This window comes from Balaenoptera ricei, chromosome X (genome assembly GCF_028023285.1).
Source record: "Balaenoptera ricei isolate mBalRic1 chromosome X, mBalRic1.hap2, whole genome shotgun sequence".
Classification (NCBI taxonomy): Eukaryota; Metazoa; Chordata; class Mammalia; order Artiodactyla; family Balaenopteridae; genus Balaenoptera; species Balaenoptera ricei.
In genome coordinates, this window is record NC_082660.1 from 20,838,694 (window position 1) to 20,848,133 (window position 9,440).

The 9,440-nt window shown below is 43.1% G+C and overlaps 1 pseudogene; it reads right to left on the reverse strand.

The window, feature by feature from the left end:
• Positions 1-1,580: 1,580 nt before the first annotated feature.
• LOC132357903 (ferritin light chain-like) lies at positions 1,581-2,392 on the reverse strand (annotated as a pseudogene).
• Between the last annotated feature and the right edge of the window lie 7,048 nt (positions 2,393-9,440).

Sequence of the window (9,440 nt, forward strand, 5' to 3'; positions counted from 1 at the left end):
TTAAAAAAATCTATTCATGTGTTTAGTTGTTTGTTAGTTATCCATATTTTAAAAAATCTATTCATGTGTTCAGTTGTTAGTTATCCATATTTTTAGTTGATTGGTACAAATAATACAGCCCATCTTTCCTAGAAATAACTTTTTCAATCTAGGGACTCTGTCTTCAGTTCTCTAAAATTCTCAGACATTATCTCCTTAAATATTGCCCCTTCCTGATTTTTTCTAGTTTTACTCTCTGGAACTTTCATTAAATAAGTCCTGGTGCCTCTCAACCTACTCTCTTAGCTCTTAATTACGTCCTCATATTTTAAATCTTTTTATCACCGTGCAGCCTCTGATGAGTGATTCCCTCAGCTGTCCTCTAATTCACAAATTCACTTTTTCCACCCATTATTTTGTTTATCTCAGCATGTTGGGCATTCGTCAGTTTGTTCTCAGATTGATTCCCCATCCTGTGATGCTCTGTTCCCTCTGTATTGCAAGGACCTTCATATCCCATGATCCCTTCTATGTAAGTTTGCGTATTTCTCTCCCTCTGTCTCGGCTTTGGGTAACGTCTCTGGAAGTGACTGTGTCTCCTCTTTGCCTCCATCTCCCGCCAGACAGCCGCACTTTTCAGGGCCGCAGCACCTGCTGTGCTTCTAGTTTCCATCAGCGGGCTCTAAATGCTGGGTTCTGCCAATACAACCTCTTTCTGTTGTCCCTTCAATCATACGGGCGGTAGCAGCTTCCTGCTGTTTTTAATCCCTGGGATGCCTCACCATCCCTCCTTGGCTTCTCCGTTCCACCATCACCTGTGTCATAAATTCCTTGTATAAAGTTCCCTCTGTTGAGGGATTTTTCTTTTCCTGACTGGACCTTGACTAATATGCACACACATAAAAAATATGCACACATCTAAAAATTATTTGTGTATTGTTTTTATTTTTTAATATGTATTTATTTATTTATTTTTGCTGCAAAAAACTTTGTTGTTTCCATTTGGTCCAAGGCTTGGGAGAGGGCTCCAGGGTGGTTAAAAGCTGCCTAGTGGGGCTTCCCTGGTGGCACAGTGGTTAAGAATCCGCCTGCCAATGCAGGGGACACGGGTTTGATCCTTAGTCTGGGAAGATCCTACATGCCGCGGAGCAACTAAGCCCGTGCACCACAACTACTGAGCCTGCGCTCTAGAGCCCACGTGCCACAACTACTGAGCCTACGTGCCGCCACTACTGAAGCCTGCACGCCTAGAGCCTCTGCTTCGCAACAAGAGAAGCCACCGCAACGAAGAGTAACCCCGCTCGCTGCAACTAGAGAAAGGCCGCGTGCAGCGATGAAGACCCAACGCAGCCAAAAATAAATAAATAAATAAATAAATAAATTTTATTATTATTATTATTATTATTATTATTTTTTTTCACACACACACACACTGTATTTTATTTTTACAAGAGATAAATCGACTGACACCAAGCATTGTACATGGATGACCACAACAAAAGCAACAATGATTGCAATTATAAATTTTATTATTTTAAAAAAGCTGCCTAGCGGCTGCAGAGAGGGGCTTCAGGCAGAAGCCCTGACGCCAGAGGGGCTCCTCAAAGGCCGCTGGGCTCCGGAGGCTCCTAGTCGTGCTGGAGGGTGAGCCTTTCGACGAGGGACTCGCCCAGCCCCGCCTGGGGACCGGCCGGCCTGCGGAGGTTGGTCAGGTGAGCGCGCATCTTCTGGATGAGTTTCACCTGCTCATCTAGGCGGCGGCTCTCCGGGAAGTCACGGAGGCGGGGGTCTGCGCGGGCAGAGCCCAGGGCGTGCAGGTCCGCAGGGGCCTGGTTCAGGTTCTGCTCCATGATAATGGCGGCTTCCACAGCGTCCTGGGTTTCACCCCGCTCATCCTGAGACGCTTCTGCACGTCCTGGAAGAGGGCGCGGCCGCCGCGCTGTTTCTGCATTTTCAAGAGGCGCTGGGCGCCCTCACGCTTCCCCTCGGGCACTTCGCGGAGAAAGTGGCCCAGGCCCTCCAGAGCCGCGTCGTGGCGGTGGAAATAGGAGCCCAGAGAGAGGTAGGTGCGCGAGGCCCGCAGGTGCATGTTGACCAGGCGGTTGACGGCGGCCTCCACCTCGGCGGAATCATTCTGACGAATCTGGGAGCTCGTGGTGGATCGGTAATACGGCGTTAAGCTCAAAATATGGTGCTGGCGGTCCCGGTGGCCGAGGACAGCTGAGCGGCTGGTTCCGAAGGTTGCGAGTGGAACACAGGTTGGAGGTGGTCGGAGGCGGGAGCAAGGGGCGCCCCTGGGTCTGTTCCGTCCATACACCGCCGTAGCAGGAGACGGAGCCGCGGGACTGCCCAGCGCACTGCCTGTGTGTTGTTTTTTATCCAGAATTCCATCTGGTCTTGATTCGTAGCACATGCTTTTGTTTGTTGATTTTAAATACACTTATTTTTAAATCCTTTCCAAATTGTTCTATTATTTCGACTTTCTTTTATATGACTCCTCTTAGACGTTGGCTTCCTTTTGCGGTGTTGGGTTTCATTGTGGCCTTTGTAGTTTTTTTTTTGAACACTCATCGTCATGGAGGCTTTTTTTCTCTCCCATTCACTGCCCCTGGAAAGTGGTTTTACGATAGGCTTCAGCCCAACATCTTGAGGACGAAAGTCAGTGGCTCAGGGCTTTTGCTCTGTGGGCACATCACGCTTCCGAAGCAGGAGCTCACACAAAATGCATACCTGGTGGCTGACTGCGCGGTCTCTCCGCTTTCTTGCTCTGTCGGGGGCAGTTTTTTTCCAGTGGATAGGTGCGACTTGTTCACCTTCAGCTGTAGCTGGGGGACCGTGAGCGGTGTCCCCACTGGGAATGGGGGGTGTGGGTGTTCCTTACTCCTTGGTTGGATTTGAAATTCCAGACTTGTGGTCAAAAGGTACCAACTTACAGTTATAAGATAAATAAGTACCAGGGAGGTAATGTACAACATCATGACCGTAGTTAACACTGCTGTGTGGTATATTTGAATGTTGACAAGAGAGTAGGTCCTAAAAGTTCTCATGACAAGGAAAAACACGTTTTTCTTCTTTTTTTGTATCTATATGAGCTGATGGATGTTAACTTATTGTAATCATTTCACAATTATGTAGGTCAAGCCATTATGCTGTACACCTTAAACTTATACAGTGCTGTATGTTAGTTATTTCTCAATAAAACTGAAAAATGAAAATTAAACAATAGAACAAAATAAAGCAAAAAAAAAAAAAATTCCAGAATTTACTATCTGGGTCAGGTTCTTCCTGGACTCTATGGGCCCACATGTTAAACTTGTCCTGACTGCTGTGGGTTTCCACTTCCCTTCCGGTCCACGATTTAAAAAATCATGTCCCTGAGTGTTTTTTGAAACACTGTATCTATCATTTTTACATTTTTGAAACCGAGTGAGGGAAGTTTAGCGTACATTCACCCTGAGTCAACACAGTTTTTAACCACAATGTAGTTTAAAAAGCGTTGCTGCTCAAAGTGCCTTCTGTGGAGTGTGTTTTTTAATTTAATTTATTTTCACTATTTTATTTTATTTTCCTACAATTTTAAATGTTACTTTCCATTTAGTTATTCCAGAATATTGGCTATATTCCCCGTGTTGTACAATACATCCTTTAGCCCATTTTACACCCAATAGTTTGTACCTCTCACACCCCCACCCCATCTTGCCCCTCCCCCCTGCCCCACTGGTAACCACTGGTTTGTTCTCTGTATCTGTGAGTCTGCTTCTTTTATGTTATATTCACTAGTTTGTTGTATTTTTTAGAGTCTGTGGAGTGTATTTTATTTTATTTTTCTGTTTTTTTTAAATTGAAGTGTAGTTCAGTTACAATTTTGTATTAATTACTGCTGTACAGCAAAGTGATTCAGTTATACATATATATACATTATTTTTCATATTCTTTTCCATTATAGTTTATCACAGGATATTGAATATAGTTCTCTGCTATACAGGAGGACCTTGTTGTTTATCCATTCTATATATACCAGTTTGCATCTGCTAATCCCAAATCCCCAAACCATCCCTCTCCCACCCACCTCCCCCTTGGCCACCACCAGTCTATTCTCTATGTCAGTGATTCTGTTTCATAGGTAGGTTCATTTGTATCATATTTTAGATTCCACATATAAGTGATATCATATGATATTTGTCTTTCTCTGTCTGACTTCACTTAGTATGATGATCTCTAGGTCCATCCATGTTGCTGCAAATGGCATTATTTCTTTTTTATGGCTGAGTAATATTCCATTGTATATGTGTACCACATCTTCTTTATCCATTCATCTGTCAGTGGACATTTAGGTTGTTTCCATGTCTTGGCTGTTGCGAATAGTGATTATGTGAACATAGGGGTGCATGTATCTTTTTGAATTAGAGTTTTGTCTGGATATATGTGCAGGAGTGGGATTGCTGGATGATATTGTAGTTCTATTTTTAGTTTTCTGAGGAAACTCCACACTGTTTTCCACAGTGGCTGTACCAACTTACATTCCCACCAACAGTGTAGAGGCTTCTCTTTTCTGTGGAGTGTATTTTAAGTGCAGAATCCCAGGCCCACCTGAGACCTGCTGAATCAGAAATGGCTCTTTAACAAAATGCCCGGATGAGTCGTATACACATTCAAGTTCGAGGAGCGCTCCTCTAAAGGTCAGTTAGTTTCTGTATAACCAACCTGGACAAAATGAGACCCTTAGAAGCTTTTATTTCCCTAAATTTCACCTCTTTCTTCCTGTCCCGCCAATTCCATGTTGATATATCTTGAATTTTCGTTACAGTTTGCTGTTAAGGGACATAATTTTTATAAGCAATAATAGCTTAAATTGAGCACATATTTTACTGATTTCTTTGCTCTCCATTGCTTCTTGTATCCCATCATTTTTTTTTTTTTTTTTTGGCGGCACCATGTGGCTTGCGGGATCTTAGTTCCCTGACCAGGGATTGAACCTGGGCCCTCGGCAGTGAAAGCACAGAGTCCTAACCACTGGACCACCTGGGAATTCCCCCATCACTTCTTTTAGTTTCATTTTTCTCCTTGGTGAAGTTCTCTTGGAGCTTCTGGTATGATAGCATTTTTGAGTCCTTGTAATCTGAAAATGGTCTTTATTTTGCCTTCATTCTTTGACAAAATGAATGGATATAGAATTCAAGGTTCAAAGATATTTTCCCTTGGCACTTTGCCGGTATTACTCTATTGTCTTCTTGCATCCATAAAGAAAAGAAAAACAGAGAAGAAACATTTTTATCATAAATAATTTTACAGAAAAGTAGAGGGAATAATGTAGTCAACTCCCATGTATTTATCACTTGACTTTAGCGATTAACAATATTTTTTTTTATTTTTTATTTATTTATTTTTGGCTGTGTTGGGTCTTCGTTTCTGTGCGAGGGCTTTCTCTAGTTGCGGCGAGCGGGGGCCACTCTTCATCGCAGTGCACGGGCCTCTCACGGTCGCGGCCTCTCTTGTTGCGGAGCACAGGCTCCAGACGCGCAGGCTCAGTAGTTGTGGCTCACGGGCCCAGTTGCTCCGCGGCATGTGGGATCTTCCCAGACCAGGGCTCGAACCCGTGTCCCCTGCATTGGCAGGCAGATTCTCAACCACTGCGCCACCAGGAAGCCCAATCAACAATATTTTTGCATCTGTTTTGCTGACAGGAAATCTCACATCAACCGCATTGTCATTTTTTTCAGATCTTTTTGTTCTGGTAGCTTTTAGGGAACTCTTCATCCTTCTAGTTCTGAAAATTTGCTACAGTGTCTAGATGTGCTTTTTATCATTATTACTGATTAGCACTCAGAGGTCTGTCTCAATTGACTTGTGTTTGGGTTCAATCCTGGGAATTTCTTGACTTATCTTTTGGATGTTGCTTCGATTATCTCCTTTTGGAAGTAACTTTTAGAGAACTCTTGTTAACTACTGAATCTTTCTTCCATCTGTCTTTGCAATCCTCTTCATTCTTTTCATCCCTTTATCTCTTTGTGCTGTGTTCTGGGAAAATTTCTCAGTGTAACCTTTCAGCTTCCTAATTTAACCTTCAGCTGTGTGCAGGCAGCTCTTCGCTGGTATAACAGCTACATTTTTTTGGTGCATCAGCTTTTAATATTTTAGGGTTACCATGCTTGGTTGTGGACTTCTGTCCTGTAGGAAAATCCTCCTGGGTGCATCCTGAGTGGAGATGGTTTTCCAGTGGGCCTAATTTGCAGAGGGGCTGGCCACGCAGGAGCATGGTGGCGGTAGTGCGACCCTGGCCTTCCAGTGGTGAGGGCCACCATCCTTCTTAGGTGAAGAGGGTCTTAGTTGTAACTGACAGAATCCAATAGCTACTTTAAACAGAAAAGGGCTTTTATTTCTACTTTTTGTTGGGAGATGAAATAAATTATTAAAGGGCACTAATACACTCTATACCTCGATTAATTTTTACATAGGTATACACTTGTGTAATCACCACCCAGATCAAAATATAGATTATCCCCAGCCTTCCAGAAGTTCTTTGTGTCTCTTCTCAGTCAGTATTCATACCATCCTCCCACCAGAGGTAGCCATTTCCTCTGTTTCCATTACCACTGATTAGTTTTTCCTGTTTTTGAATATTACAGAAATGGAATTACACCATGTGTACATGTCTGACCTCCTTTGCTGAGCATAATGCCTATGAAATTCATATTCATATGTTGTTGTATACATAAGTTGTTAGTCCTTTTATATTGCACTGTAACATTCTATTGAATGAAAAGATCACAATTTATATATCCATCCTCCTATTGCTAGACATTTGGTTTTTTTCCCGTTTCTAATTCTGCTGAATTAAGCTTCTATGAACATTCTCGTTTGTGTCTTTGGTGAACATATGCATTTATTTCCTTTGGGTTACAAACCCAGGAAAGAGACTGTTGGGTCATAGACTGGGCATACGTTTAGCTTTAGTCAATGCAAGCAATTTTTTTCGGAGTTGGTTGTGCCAGTTTACATGCCCATCAGCAACGTATGAGAGTTCCAGTTCCCCCACAACCTTCCCAGTACCTGGCATTGTGAGTCTTTTTCTTTTTAGCCATCCTGGTGGGTGTGCTGAGGTGTCTCATTGTGCTTCTAATGTGCATTTCTCTGGTGAGTAATGATGTTGAGCACTGTGGCAGATCAGATTTTCCAAAGTTTCCACAACAACTCCCATCCCACGTGATCTTACAATGGCACCGTGACACTTCCCATCAGAGGCGGAGTCCGTGTACTCCTCTTGAATCCTGTGACTATGGTGGAAGTGGTAACATGTAACTTCTAAGGGTAGTTCATAAAAGGCATTACAGGTGTACCTCTTTTTATTGCACTTTGTTTTACTGTGCTTTGGAAATTTTTTTTTTTTTAACAAATTGAAGGTTTGTGGCAACTCCGCATGGTCAGATGATGGTTAGCATTTTTTATCAATAAAGTATTTTTTTAAATTAATTACTTAATTTATTGGCTGCATTGGGTCTTCATTGCTGCGCACAGGCTTTCTCTAGTTGTGGCGAGCGGGGGCTACTCTTCGTTGCGGTGTGCAGGCTTCTCATTGTGGTGGCTTCTCTTGTTGTGGAGCATGGGCTCTAGGCACACGGGCTTCAGTAGTTGTGGCTCGCGGGCTCTAGAGCGCAGGCTCAGTAGTTGTGGCACATGGGCTTAGTTGCTCCGCGGCATGTGGGATCTTCCTGGACCAGGGCTCAAACCCGTGTCCCCTGCATTGGCAGGCGGATTCTTAACCACTGCGCTATCAGGGAAGCCCTAAAGTATTTTTAAATTAAGGTATGCACATTGTTTTTTTAGACATAATGCTATTGCACACTTAATAGACTACACTATAGTGTAAACATAACTTTTATATGCCCTGGGAAATCAAAAAATTTGTGTGACTAGCTTTATTGTGATCTTTGCTTTATTGTGGTGGTCTGGAACGGAACCCCCAGTATCTCTAGGTATGCCTGTGCCCGGTTCTTTTGGGACACCCTCTTGGAGCCCTGAGCTTCCACATAAGCAGTTCAACTAACCTGAGGTCACCATGTTGTGAAGAAGCCCAAACTAGTCCATACAAAGAGACCATGTGGAGAGGTCCTGAGACTACATGAGAAAGATCCCCAGCCAGCCCCCGGCTCTAACCACCATTTGGCTGCAACCGCATGAGACACCCCAAGCCAGAACCTCCCAGTCAAGATATTCTCCAATATTTGATTGTTGTTCTCAACTGGGGGAGGTTTTGCCCCTAAGGGACATTTTGGCAATGTCTGGAGACATTATTTTTGGTTGTCACAACTAGGGGCAGGGGCTGTTCCTGGCATCTAGTGGGTAGAGACCAGATGCTGCTAAACATCCTACAGGACACAGGACAGGCCCCCTCCCAAAGAATTACCTGGCCCAAATGTCAACTGTGCTTTGGTTGAGAAACCCTACTTTAAGGCACGTAATCCACTAAGTTTTAAGATGTTTTGTTCTACTGCAAAAGTACTGGAACAAGCACACAAGCAGAAGGGGAATTTATTAAAGAAAGTTAGATAGTTCACAGATCTCTGAGAGGGCCAGAAAGATCGGCTTAAAGGCTATTCAGCCAGCAGTAATGGTCAACCCACACCACCAGGTGAAGACCCCTGGACATGGACCCAGAGTTTGCATCCGTGATGCCGAGGACCAGATACCAGGACCTCTGAATGCTGGAAGCCAGTGCCACCCTCACCAGAAAGTGGATCCCATATGTTTCCTGCTTCTTCACGTTGCTCACTTTTGAATCAAAGTCTTACTTTGGTATGCCTGATGGAAGAACCCTAGGTCACGTGTAAATCTGTCTGCAAGAGAAGCTGACAAAGCAAGTTTTCTGGCTTCTACAATGGAGGCAGGACCAACACAGGAGAGGTGTTCCAAAGATGCTGGGAAGCCACAACCTTGACAAAATTCCCTGATAATTTGTTGTTTTAAGCTTGTTGTAAATATGATTGATGATGGCTGTAGAATAGCACGTGATGACTCTACCATAACTTACCAATTCTTTTGTTAACACATTTGGACTATTTCTAGTTTTTTTGTTAACTTTAAATAATGCTGTGATATTATCAGACATTTGGGCTGGAAATTTTACTTTAGAGATTTCTTTTAATCCCAAAGAAATAACTTAAAAAACCCCAGTTTATTGTACAAAGGTACTTACGGCTTTATTATTTATAACTACTGAAAACTGGAAATAGCTCAAACATCTAAAACCATGGAACAATGGATTAATTTGTGATATGATAACAAACTTCTGTGATTTCCTGGGATGGTATTAATTCCAAATATTAGGCCACGTTGTCTCCATCTGCTTGTTTATACGCGGTCAGACCCTGTGTCCAGTTTACTTTGAAAAATGTAGTCACTGTGACTATGTAATTTTGTTATGGAATTTTACAATAAAAATAATGACTTTATGTTCTATTGGA